The sequence below is a fragment of the Caretta caretta genome, chromosome 24, assembly GCF_965140235.1.
Source record: "Caretta caretta isolate rCarCar2 chromosome 24, rCarCar1.hap1, whole genome shotgun sequence".
Classification (NCBI taxonomy): Eukaryota; Metazoa; Chordata; order Testudines; family Cheloniidae; genus Caretta; species Caretta caretta.
Genome location: NC_134229.1, coordinates 17,579,856 through 17,593,018, shown reverse-complemented (window position 1 = coordinate 17,593,018; position 13,163 = coordinate 17,579,856). Strand labels below are relative to the sequence as shown.

At 49.8% G+C, this 13,163-nt stretch overlaps 1 pseudogene; it reads left to right on the top strand.

Moving 5' to 3' along the window:
- Window positions 1-11,488: 11,488 nt before the first annotated feature.
- Window positions 11,489-12,383, top strand: LOC125626086 (chemerin-like receptor 1; annotated as a pseudogene).
- Window positions 12,384-13,163: the final 780 nt, after the last annotated feature.

Below are 13,163 nucleotides of genomic sequence, written 5' to 3'. Positions count from 1 at the left end.
CTGTGTGTTTGGTTGAAGTGCATGGGACATCTCAGCGCAGTTGACAAAGGCTGGTGCGTGTCCTCTCCACATTGAGGGAGGGGTGGGCTGGGTAATGAACTTACACTGGCCAGGCTTCTGAACAATGCAGGATGGTACATTTCTGGGCTGCAAGGCCAGGGAGCCTGGGGTAATTGACTGGAGCCTCTGTATTGATGGTTCATGTGTGGCTGGGAGAAGCATTCATGTAACTCAGCCGGGTGTGCCCCTGCATGAGGATGGCTATGTAAGTGCAGGACCTGCCAGAGGTTTGTAGCTTGACACAGCATCACAATGTGAGAGGAACATTCCAGGTTGGTGGGACAGAGGGTTCAGTGGTCCCACAGTCCAGCTTGCATGCCAGGAATCCCGTCACAGTGGCTTTTAAAACCAATGTCTCAATGAATCCTGATAGTCCCTGCCAAAATTCATGCATCTTTCACCCTTCGCTACATTGCTGGCTGTTCTCCAGCGTCCAGCCGATCCAGCAGCCAATTGAACAGCAGGCACTATGTCGTGTGGCTCACAGCCAACGAAGAGAGAGATTCATGATCCACTCGCCACCTGTCAAGGTCTCTCTGGGACTTTCAAGGGCTGACCGGGGGAGAAGGGTGGCAGGACCCACTCACTAATCACTCCCGACCCAGTGGCACTTCAGGGGCCCAAGCTTGGTCTGCTGGTTCTCCAAGTGTGAATGGCCTGAATTTTTGCAACGATGTGGCTGCCGCTCAGCTCCTGCTCAGGCTGTGGGTACCCCGGATGTGGGCGACCGTCTCTTCAGATGGGATCACAGATTCTTTGTCACGAGAGGCCTGAGAGCTGAGCTGAGCTGTTTGAGGCTTGTGAGGAGCTGGTTGCCTTGGAGGTTTTGCAGACTCCGCTTTGTGAGCATCTCCCATCCCGACTGAACTGCCCACCACGCGTGCTCTCCCCCCTACTCTGAGAATACAGCTTCCTGCCCTCAGACAGAGTCCATGGGGATGGGGGGGGGGTGGTAGCTGCAGGTGGTGTGTAAGAAAGTGAGATTAAACCTTCCAGCTTCAATGCTAATGTGAAATCCACAATGCCCTCCCTCCCCCACAGATCAGTCTCTGCCCCCCCATCCCCTGCACCAGGTTCCTTCCTGCACCCAATCCACCCCCACAGCAGCCCCCCAGATTCCAACCCGCTCCCCATAGCAGCCTCCCCAGATCCTTTCTGGCTTCCACACCCTGGTCCCCAAAGCAGCCTCCGCACATCTCTCCCTTCCCCTCCCCATAGGTGTCGCATCGTCTTGCTTAAAGTGGTTCCCATCGTACACCGGCTTTACAGTTTGATTCAGTGGCTCTCAGCACCCCCACTATACAAATTGTTCTAGCAACCCTGACCCCACCCCACTCCCCACAGCAACCCCCCCCCCCAAATTCCTCCCTGTCACTTGTATAAACAGCCCCTATGCCCCACCCCAGTGGTGGCCACATCTCAGCGGGAAAAGACCCTATAGATTAAGGCTTTCAACCTTTCCAGACTACTGTACCCCTTTCAGGATTCTCATTTGTCTTGTGTCCCCCCAAGTTTCTCCTCACTTAAAAATGACTTGTTTACAAAATCAGACACAAATATACCAGTGTCACGGCGCACTAGTACTGATAAATAGTTTACTTTCTCATTTTATAAGTATAAAATAAATAAATTGGGATAAAAAGATCGTACTTACATTTTAGTGGACAGTATGTAGAGCAGTAGAAAGAAGCCATTGTATGAAATTTTAGTTTCTGCTGACTACGCTAACACTTTTTCTGTACCTTGTTGTAAAGCTGGGCAAATATCTAGATGAGCTGATGTTCCCCACGGAAGATCTCTGCGTACCCCCGGTGGTACACGTACCCCTGGTTGGGATCCACTGCTACAGACTGGTATCCAAAGGCTCAGGGCTGACGATGGCAGTAAAAGCACCTGGCCAGTAGATGGCAGCATACATGCAAGTCAGGTGCGGGTCAGAAACTGGCAATCGAGTCACCCCGTCCCCTTCCCTTTCGCTGGGTCTACGCTAGTAACGGATGTTGGTATAACTACGACGCTTGGGGGTGTGGAGCCCTCCAACCCCCGCCCCCGGGTGACGCTGTTACACCAACCGAACGCCCGGTGTAGACAGCGCTTCTCCCGTCAGCACCGCTCCCGCCTCTCGGGGGGGTGGATTAACGACGCCGAGGGGAGAAGCTCTCCCGTCAGCACAGACAGCGTCTTCACCGAGCCGCGACAGCGCCGCAGCTGCATCGGTGCAGCCTTCCCCGTGTAGACGTACCCTCTGGTCAACTGAACTGACTGAGCTCGTGGACATAGGCCCCGACTCTGTGGAGGCTCCGGGACGGGAACACCCACGGGGAAAAATTGAAGGGTGCTTTGCACCCACCAGCAGCTCCCCACCCCATCCTCCACCTGCGTCCCCGCCTCTCCCCCAGCTCCTAGTGCTTGTCGTCGCGAACAAGCTATTTCGTGGTGGCAAGCTCTGGGAGGGAGGGGGGAGGAGGGGGAACGCAGGGCACTCTGGGAAGAGGTGGGGCTGGGGCAGGGATTTGGGGAGGAGTCCAATGGGGCAGGGAGGGGGCGGAGTTGGGGTGGGGACATTGGGAAGCGGTTGGAATGGGGGTGGGGCAGGGGTGGAGTCGGGGGCGGGAACGGGGGCGAGCACCCACCGGCTCCGGGAAGAGTTGGCACCTAGGCTCCTGGAATCTCTCTCCACCAAGGCTGGGGTCCAGTCCTTTAATCCTTCTCGTGGGTCACCTCTGACCCCTCTCCAGTTACTCAACACCTTTGTTGAAGAGTGGGCACCAGAACCAGGCAAAGGATCCCAGCTGTGGTTGCACCAGGGCCAGATCCAGAGGCAAAATCACCTCCCTGCTCATAATCGAGATTCCCCTGTTGATGCATCCTAGGACGGCCTGAGCCCTGTTGGCCCTGGGAGGTCACACTGAGCTGAAAAGTGACCCCACACCTAAGGCCTCCAGGCAAATGACGAGAGACGAAGGCAGGTTGCAGGCCGGGCTGTGGTTTGTGTGGTCTCTAGCACAGAGCGAGGGTTTCCTTAGTGTTGCCTGGCCTATAACATGACCGGGCCGAGGGGTGGGTTTCCAGCAGCAAAGGCCGGGCTGAGAATCTCATGCATCCATCTCCCGGGGGGCTCTGTTCGCTTTCCCCAGCCAGGAGAGGCTGGAGGGCAGAGTCCCAGCTGGTGTCTCTGCTCCTGGAAGCTCGCCCGGGGGAGTCAGCTGGACGTGGCTATCTCACCCCTGCTCTCCGATGCGGGCCCTGCCCGCCTGCCGCCGGATGTGGACAGCCAAATATAGACACCTTGCTAGGGCCCAGCAGGGTCGGGGGAGCTTGTGGTTCGTGTGATGTCTGCATGTAGCTGTGGTTGATGAAGACCTTTGAGGCCTTGCAGACATGCTCGGACCCGGCCACATCCTGTGATCTCCCCACATTGTTCCCCCCATCCCCCCGCCAGATATACCCCCACATGAACGGCTTTCTGCTCTGGGCAAGCTGCAGCTGTCGCATAGGGGACCTGGGAAGGGGGGTCGACTCTGAAATGCTGCATCCCCGCAAGACACGGGTAAGGAAATGAGGTAAACCCCCCAGCTGCCCCACTGGATCTCATTTTTCTCCCCCCATCACTGCCCCCTGGGTCTCCCCCCATCCCCTCCCCTCATCCACTCCAGATAGAGCCAGTTGAAATTATTTGTGGGTCCTCTTGTCAGAGGCCAGGTGCCTCCATCATGCTGGATGTTGCTCACACCCTGACCAAGCTCGGGGGTCCCATCATGCCAGGCACTGCACAGATCCACAGGGAGAAACAGGCCTGGTCACAGCAACCTCACATTTAAACAGAGAAATGTTTGGAGGGGAAACAGAGTCATGGGGCCATGACGTGAGTTATCCAAGCTCCTCAAACAGTTCAGTGGCAGAGTCTATGATGCAGCCCAGGAGTCCTGACTCCATATCTGTCCACTAAAACAAACTCTTGCAATATCCTTCCTTTAAAAAAAGGTCTTTTGGTTTGTTACTGGTCTCTTCTTCCTCTGGTGTTTTGACGGCTTTTTTGTTGTTGTCATTTCAATCTTACTTTTCTTGTCCTGGGAAGTTGCTCTCCATCACCAGAGGTTTCCACAGGGGGGAATCTTTCGATGGGGTTTTGCCTGCTCCACTAACTCACCTCCCAAAATGGCCCAAACCAGACAAAAACTCCACTTCAAAATGAAGGCAGGTGGGAGAAGATTCACTTCCAAAAATTCCATTATTTTAAAAAAAGGGGGTGTCATAAATATAAAGGGAAGGGTAAACCCCTTTGAAATCCCTCCTGGCCAGGGGAAAGCTCCTCTCACCTGTAAAGGGTTAAGAAGCTAAAGGTAACCTCGCTGGCACCTGACCAAAATGACCAATGAGGAGACAAGATACTTTCAAAAGCTGGGAGGAGGGAGAGGAACAAAGGGTCTGTGTCTGTCTGTATGCTGCTCTTGCCAGAGACAGAACAGGAATGGAGTCTTAGAACTTTTAGTAAGTAATCTAGCTAGGTATGTGTTAGATTACGGTTTCTTTAAATGGCTGAGAAAAGCATTGTGCTGAATAGAATAACTATTTCTGTCTGTGTATCTTTTTTGTAACTTAAGGTTTTGCCTAGAGGGGTTCTCTATGTTTTTGAATCTAATTACCCTGTAAGATATCTACCATCCTGATTTTACAGGGGGGATTTCTTTATTTCTATTTACTGCTATTTTTATTAAAAGTCTTCTTGTAAAACACTGAATGCTTTTTCATTGTTCTCAGATCCAAGGGTCTGGGTCTGTAGTCACCTAGGCAAATTGGTGAGGCTTTTTACCAAACCTTGTCCAGGAAGTGGGGTGCAAGGTTTTGGGGAAGTATTTTGGGGGGAAAGACGCGTCCAAACAGCTCTTCCCCAGTAACCAGTATTAGTTTGGTGGTGGTAGCGGCCATTCCAAGGATAACGGGTGTAATATTTTGTACCTTGGGGAAGTTTTGACCTAAGCTGGTAAAGATAAGCTTAGGGGGTTTTTTCATGCAGGTCCCCACATCTGTACCCTAGAGTTCAGAGTGGGGGAGGAACCTTGACATGGTGGCACAGTGGTGGGATTAACCTGAAATCATTTGAGATCCAGTTGAGATTTTTTGAACTAGAAATACAGATTTTAAAAAGGAAATTTTTTTTTCTTTGGGAAGAAAGTCCAGAAAGTAGCTTTGAAACTGAAAGCAGCTTGGTTTCTCTCTGCTTTGTGGCCAAGCAGAGACAAAAGGGGATTATCTTGTGAATTGCAAGTTTTCTTTGCCTGGAGGCAGGGTACTTAACTCCTGCAGGGAAGTCTTCCAATCCAGGGGTTTTTTTTTTTCTTTTCTTCCTAAAAGTAAATAGGGGGTGTGTGTTCTACCCATTTGCTTTTTCTTTGGGCTGGGTAAGCAGGTTTCCAAGCAGTTGGAGGTTTTTTGCTTTAATTTGGGCCCAGAGCAGAGACAAGGGAATTGTCTTTTTCTGTAGGCTGACAATCACTATCAGAGAATAGGTATTCTATTCCAGCACAGCAAAATTTTACAGCCAAGTTTTGTTTGTTTATTTCTAAACCTCGGGTGTAAAGTTAGTAAAAACAGAGAGGTTAGAATGGCAAAATCCGCGGCTCGACTACAGCTCGAATTAGCCAAATTTCAGGCTGAGGAAAGACAAAGGGAACATGAAAGACAGATAGAACTCATGCGGCTGAAGAAGGAACAAGAAAGGGAGGCAAGGAAGCATGTGGAGGAGGAGAGGGAAAAAGAGAGGAAGCATGTGGAGGAGATGGAGAGGATAAAGGCCCAGCAGAATATACCAACAAACCCTAGCAATCCTTCTCCAGGTACCACTTCCCATCCCAGAAAGTTCCCCACCTACAAGGCAGGTGATGATACTGAGGCCTTCTTAGAAAACTTCAAAAGGGCCTGCCTTGGGTACAACATCTCTGCTGACCAATACATGGTAGAGCTGAGGCCGCAGCTCAGTGGACCCTTAGCTGAGGTGGCAGCTGAAATGCCTAAAGAACACATGAACAAGTATGAACTGTTTAAATCCAAGGCGAGAGTCAGAATGGGGATAACACCCGAGCAGTCTCGTCGGAGGTTCAGAGCCCTAAGGTGGAAACCAGACATGTCATTTACCCGACATGCCTACCACATTGTGAAACATTGGGATGCCTGGATATCAGGAGCAAGTGTTGAATCTCCAGTAAATTTGCCCTTCCTAATGCAAATGGAACAATTCTTAGAGGGTGTTCCTGAGGAAATAGAAAGATACATCCTAGATGGGAAACCCAAAACTGTAATTGAGGCAGGAGAGATTGGAGCCAGATGGGTGGAGGTGGCAGAGAAGAAGAAAACTGGTCGCAGTTGGAGCGGAGACCAGAAGGGACCACCCCAGACCACACCCTATTACCGGGGGCCGCCCAAAGCCCCACCTACCTCCCAAAGAGCCCTCCAGACCCCTTATCGTCCCACCACCCCGTTCTCCAGCAACCCTCCTCGCCCCAGTGACCCGTCAGCTGGACGATGTTTTAAGTGTAACGAGCTGGGGCATGTAAAGGCCAACTGCCCCAAGAACCCCAACAGATTACAGTTCATTGCACCGGAATCACACCAGAGGTCCACAGGCCCAGATACCTCCCAGATACCCTTGGAGCGGAGGGAAACTGTGAGTGTGGGCGGGAAGAAGGTCACCGCGTGGAGGGACACCAGAGCACAAGTGTCAGCTATCCATGCTTCCTTAGTGGACCCCAATTTAATCAACCCAGAGATCCAAGTGACGATTCAACCCTTCAAGTCCAACTCTTTCAATTTGCCTACAGCCAAGTTGCCTGTCCAGTACAAGGGCTGGTCAGGAATGTGGACTTTTGCAGTCTATGATGATTATCCCATCCCCATGCTGTTGGGGGAAGACTTGGCCAATCATGTGAAGCAGGCCAAGAGGGTGGGAATGGTCACCCGCAGCCAGGCTAAACAAGCCGTGAGGCCTAGCTCTGTTCTGGAAACTTCTATCAGGACCCAGTCAGAGGTGATGGACCTGGACCCCAGGCCAATGTCTGCAACAGCAGTAGTGGATCCAGTCCCAGAGACCCAGACGGAACCAGTCCCAGAACCGGAACCAGCCGAACAACCAACACCAGACCCCGTGTCAGCACTGAATCCAGTACTTGCAACCTCAACACCAGAGGGCCCCACCGAACCTGAACTGGCAGCAGCCAATAACCCGACCCAAGAGGCTCAGCCGGAGCCTGAATCCCAACATAGTGCACCAGCGGAGAGCGGTTCACAGTCAACAGAAACAGCTCCATCCCCTATATCGCTTCCAGAGGGACCAAGCCTAGGTCCACAATCCCATGAGGAACTGATGTCTCCAGCATCAAGGGAACAGTTCCAGACCGAACAGGAAGCAGATGAAAGCCTCCAGAGAGCTTGGACGGCGGCACGGAGCAACCCACCGCCTCTCAACTCTTCTAATCGATCCAGGTTTGTTGTAGAAAGAGGACTTTTATACAAGGAAACTCTTTCTGGTGGACACCAGGAAGACTGGCATCCTCAGAGACAGTTGGTAGTTCCAACTAAATACCGGGACAAGCTCTTGAGCTTAGCCCATGATCACCCTAGTGGCCATGCTGGGGTGAACAGGACCAAAGACCGTTTGGGGGGGTCATTCCACTGGGAGGGAATGGGCAAGGATGTTTCTACCTATGTCCAGTCTTGTGAGGTGTGCCAAAGAGTGGGAAAACCCCAAGACCAGGTCAAAGCCCCTCTCCAGCCACTCCCCATCATTGAAGTTCCATTTCAGCGAGTAGCTGTGGATATTCTGGGTCCTTTTCCGAAAAAGACACCCAGAGGAAAGCAGTACATACTGACTTTCATGGATTTTGCCACCCGATGGCCGGAAGCAGTAGCTCTAAGCAACACCAGGGCTAAAAGTGTGTGTCAGGCACTAACAGACATTTTTGCCAGGGTAGGTTGGCCCTCCGACATCCTCACCGATGCAGGGACTAATTTCCTGGCAGGAACTATGAAAAACCTTTGGGAAGCTCATGGGGTAAATCACTTGGTTGCCACTCCTTACCATCGTCAAACAAATGGCATGGTGGAGAAGTTTAATGGAACTTTGGGGGCCATGATACGTAAATTCGTAAATGAGCACTCCAATGATTGGGACCTAGTGTTGCAGCAGTTGCTCTTTGCCTACAGAGCTGTACCACATCCCAGTTTAGGGTTTTCCCCATTTGAACTTGTATATGGCCGTGAGGTTAAGGGGCCATTGCAGTTGGTGAAGCAGCAATGGGAGGGATTTACACCTTCTCCAGGAACTAACATTCTGGACTTTGTAACCAACCTACAAAACACCCTCCGAACCTCTTTAGCCCTTGCTAGAGAAAACTTACAGGATGCTCAAAAAGAACAAAAAGCCTGGTATGATAAACATGCCAGAGAGCGTTCCTTCAAAGTAGGAGACCAGGTCATGGTCTTAAAGGCGCTCCAGGCCCATAAAATGGAAGCATCGTGGGAAGGGCCATTCATGGTCCAGGAGCGCCTGGGAGCTGTTAATTATCTCATAGCATTCCCCACCTCCAACCGAAAGCCTAAGGTGTACCATATTAATTCTCTAAAGCCCTTTTATTCCAGAGAATTAAAGGTTTGTCAGTTTACAGCCCAGGGAGGAGACGACGCTGAGTGGCCTGAAGGTGTTTACTACGAAGGGAAATGTGCTGGTGGTGTGGAAGAGGTGAACCTCTCCATGACCCTTGGGCGTATGCAGCGACAGCAGATCCAGGAGCTGTGCACTAGCTACGCGCCAACGTTCTCAGCCACCCCAGGACTGACTGAACGGGCATACCACTCCATTGACACAGGTAATGCTCACCCAATTAGGGTTCAACCTTACCGGGTGTCTCCTCAAGCTAAAACTGCTATAGAACGGGAGATCCAGGATATGTTACAGATGGGTGTAATCCGCCCCTCTGAAAGTGCATGGGCATCTCCAGTGGTTCTAGTTCCCAAACCAGATGGGGAGATACGTTTTTGCGTGGACTACCGTAAGCTAAATGCTGTAACTCGCCCAGACAACTATCCAATGCCACGCACAGATGAACTATTAGAGAAACTGGGACGGGCCCAGTTCATCTCTACCTTGGACTTAACCAAGGGGTACTGGCAGGTACCGCTAGATGAATCTGCCAAGGAAAGGTCAGCCTTCATCACACATCTCGGGCTGTATGAATTTAATGTACTCCCTTTCGGGCTGCGAAATGCACCCGCCACTTTCCAAAGACTTGTAGATGGTCTCCTAGCGGGATTAGGAGAATATGCAGCCGCCTACCTTGACGATGTGGCCATATTTTCGGATTCCTGGGCAGACCACCCGGAACATCTACAAAAAGTCCTTGAGCGCATAAGGGAGGCAGGACTAACTGTTAAGGCTAAGAAGTGTCAAATAGGCCTAAACAGAGTGACTTACCTTGGACACCAGGTGGGTCAAGGAACTATCAGCCCCCTACAGGCCAAAGTGGATGCTATCCAAAAGTGGCCTGTCCCAAAGTCAAAGAAACAGGTTCAATCCTTCTTAGGCTTGGCCGGTTATTACAGACGATTTGTACCGCACTACAGCCAAATCGCTGCCCCACTGACAGACCTAACCAAAAAGAAACAGCCAAATGCTGTTCAGTGGACCGGAAAGTGTCAGAAGGCCTTTAACAAGCTTAAAGCGACACTCATGTCTGACCCTGTACTAAGGGCCCCAGACTTTGACAAACCGTTCCTAGTAACCACAGATGCGTCCGAGCGTGGTGTGGGAGCAGTTTTAATGCAGAAAGGACCTGATCAAGAATTCCACCCTGTAGTGTTTCTCAGCAAAAAACTGTCTGAGAGGGAAAGCAACTGGTCAGTCACTGAAAAAGAATGTTACGCCATTGTCTACGCTCTGGAAAAGCTACGCCCATATGTTTGGGGACGGCGTTTCCACCTGCAAACCGACCATGCTGCACTGAAGTGGCTTCACACCGTCAAGGAAACTAACAAAAAACTTCTTCGGTGGAGTTTAGCTCTCCAAGATTTTGATTTTGACATCCAACACATCTCAGGAGCTTCTAACAAAGTGGCTGATGCACTCTCCCGTGAAAGTTTCCCAGAATCAACTGGTTAAAATCGTCCTTGAGATGTGGAAAATATTGTTAGTCTTTATGTACTTGGTAGTATATTTAGAGATGCATGTGTCTTATTAACTCTGTTTTTCCTAGAGCTCCAGGAAGAAATCCCAGCCAGTGTTTCACCCTAGCTGAGATTTGGGGGGCGTGTCATAAATATAAAGGGAAGGGTAAACCCCTTTGAAATCCCTCCTGGCCAGGGGAAAGCTCCTCTCACCTGTAAAGGGTTAAGAAGCTAAAGGTAACCTCGCTGGCACCTGACCAAAATGACCAATGAGGAGACAAGATACTTTCAAAAGCTGGGAGGAGGGAGACAAACAAAGGGTTTGTGTCTGTCTGTGTGCTGCTCTTGCCAGGGACAGAACAGGAATGGAGTCTTAGAACTTTTAGTAAGTAATCTAGCTAGGTATGTGTTAGATTACGGTTTCTTTAAATGGCTGAGAAAAGCATTGTGCTGAATAGAATAACTATTTCTGTCTGTGTATCTTTTTTGTAACTTAAGGTTTTGCCTAGAGGGGTTCTCTATGTTTTTGAATCTAATTACCCTGTAAGATATCTACCATCCTGATTTTACAGGGGGGATTTCTTTATTTCTATTTACTGCTATTTTTATTAAAAGTCTTCTTGTAAAACACTGAATGCTTTTTCATTGTTCTCAGATCCAAGGGTCTGGGTCTGTAGTCACCTAGGCAAATTGGTGAGGCTTTTTACCAAACCTTGTCCAGGAAGTGGGGTGCAAGGTTTTGGGGAAGTATTTTGGGGGGAAAGACGCGTCCAAACAGCTCTTCCCCAGTAACCAGTATTAGTTTGGTGGTGGTAGCGGCCATTCCAAGGATAACGGGTGTAATATTTTGTACCTTGGGGAAGTTTTGACCTAAGCTGGTAAAGATAAGCTTAGGGGGTTTTTTCATGCAGGTCCCCACATCTGTACCCTAGAGTTCAGAGTGGGGGAGGAACCTTGACAGGGGGGAAACAATCTTTTTTTTTTAACCAAGACAGGAATAATCAGCTCCTTCGGGAAGCTAACAGAAAGAAGATTATTTGGGAATTTTAGTGAAGCTTTGGTGTGGTCTCTGATATCTCTGCCTCTGCGTCCTGGATATCCCCATTGTCCACCTCCCCTTGCCTAGAAATCCAACTTTTCATCAAGAAGCAAAGGGGTGTGTTTTTTAAACGTTTAGTTTTGTAGAAACCAAACTCTGTCCTTGTCCCCTCCTGGAGCCCTTTCATTTCTCTTCCTTCCTTTGCTCAGTACAACCTCTGCACAGCCCCGCCTAGCCCTGATGCAAAGGAGGGGATATTGTGACTGCAACTCTTCCAGGAATGGTGTTCCCAATTCTCTTTGTGGTGCTGTGTGGCATGGCCTTTTTCGCTGAACTGCCATTGAACGGCTACGTCCTCTTTGTCACCAACTGCCGTGTGGAGAGGACGGCCAGCTCCATATGGTTCTGGAGCCGGGCCGTGGCAGATTTCATCTTCATCATCTTCCTGCCCCTCAGAGTCACCTCCATCTTCATCCTGGACTTAGACTCGGCCAAGGGGCTGAGCAGCACTGTCACCTCCTTCCACATGTTTGCCAGCGCTTTCCTCTTCACTGCCCTCAGTGTCGATCGCTGCATCCTCGTGGCATGCCCTGAGTGGGCCGGGAACCACTGCATGCCCCTCCTGGCTTTCAAGAAGGTTATGGGCATGTAGGCCCTGTCTGTTGGTTTCAGCTTGCGGTATGGTGATCTCTGGGAATCTCTGCACTCACCTGGCAGCACCAGCATGAATGTCTGACTGGATGAAGGGAGGGTGAAGGCCGTCGTTGTGATCCAATTCCTGGTCGGGTTTCTGATCCCATTAGCCTTGATCTTGATCCCAACATTCTACATCGTTCTAGCTGCCAAGTTGAGAAGGAACAGGCTGATCCAGTCCTTCTTGATGCTTCTTGGCTTGATCCCGACCTTTTTCTTCTGCTGGCTGCCATATATTGTTCTCTCCTTCCTGGAGATCTCAGCTGTGTACCCTTGGACTGTTTGGAACACAGGAAGCACTTTTGCTTGTGTCCTCACATATTTCAGCATCTGCCTCAACCCCATCTTCTACCTCACCATGGATAAAAAGTTTCTGAGGTACTGGCAATGTACACGCGACCACCAAACCACTGACAACTTGGAGCCAGATGAATAGAGGAACAGATGGAATTGTTGATATTTTCATGAAGAAAGAATTTTGTTCGCTGGACCCATAACTTCCTCTTGATCCTAAAATTGTCTTTTTTAGCAATTGAATTTTTTGCTGTTACTCAAAGAAGAGCCATGAGAATGATTTCTGGATTAGAAAACCTGCCTTGGAGTGAGAGTCAAAAGGAGCCCAATCTATTTACTTTAACAAAGAGAAGCTGAAGGGGTGACTTGATCACAGTCTGTAAGTACCTACGTGGGGAACAAATATTTAATCACGGGCTCTTCAGTCTAGCAGAGGAAGGTCTAACATGATCCAGTGAATAGAAGTTGAACCTAGACAAATTCAGACTGGAAAGGAGGTGTAAATTTGTAACAATCAAAGTAACTGACCATTGGAGCAATTTCCCAAGGGTCCTTGTGGATCATCCATCACTGGCCATTTTTAATCAAGCTGGGATGTTTTTCTAAAACTCTTCTCTAGGAATTATTTTGGGGCAGTTCTCTGGCCCGTGTGATCGGGGAGGTCTGAAGAGATTATCACAGTGGTCTCTTCCAGCCTTGGAAACTCTGAATCTATAATTTTAATGAAATATACAGATTTTTGGTTTTGTTCATTTTTAGATCATTTTGGAGTGGTTGGTTCTTTATGGTCTGTCCTTTTCTGCATCTTTGTGTCATTATTCTTCTCATCATGTCATCTTTGTTCTCAGTCGAGCTTTCTCTCCTGTGTATGTTGAAGATCAACGGGTCATTGAAAAAAAGGGTAACATTGTCAAAAGTGTCT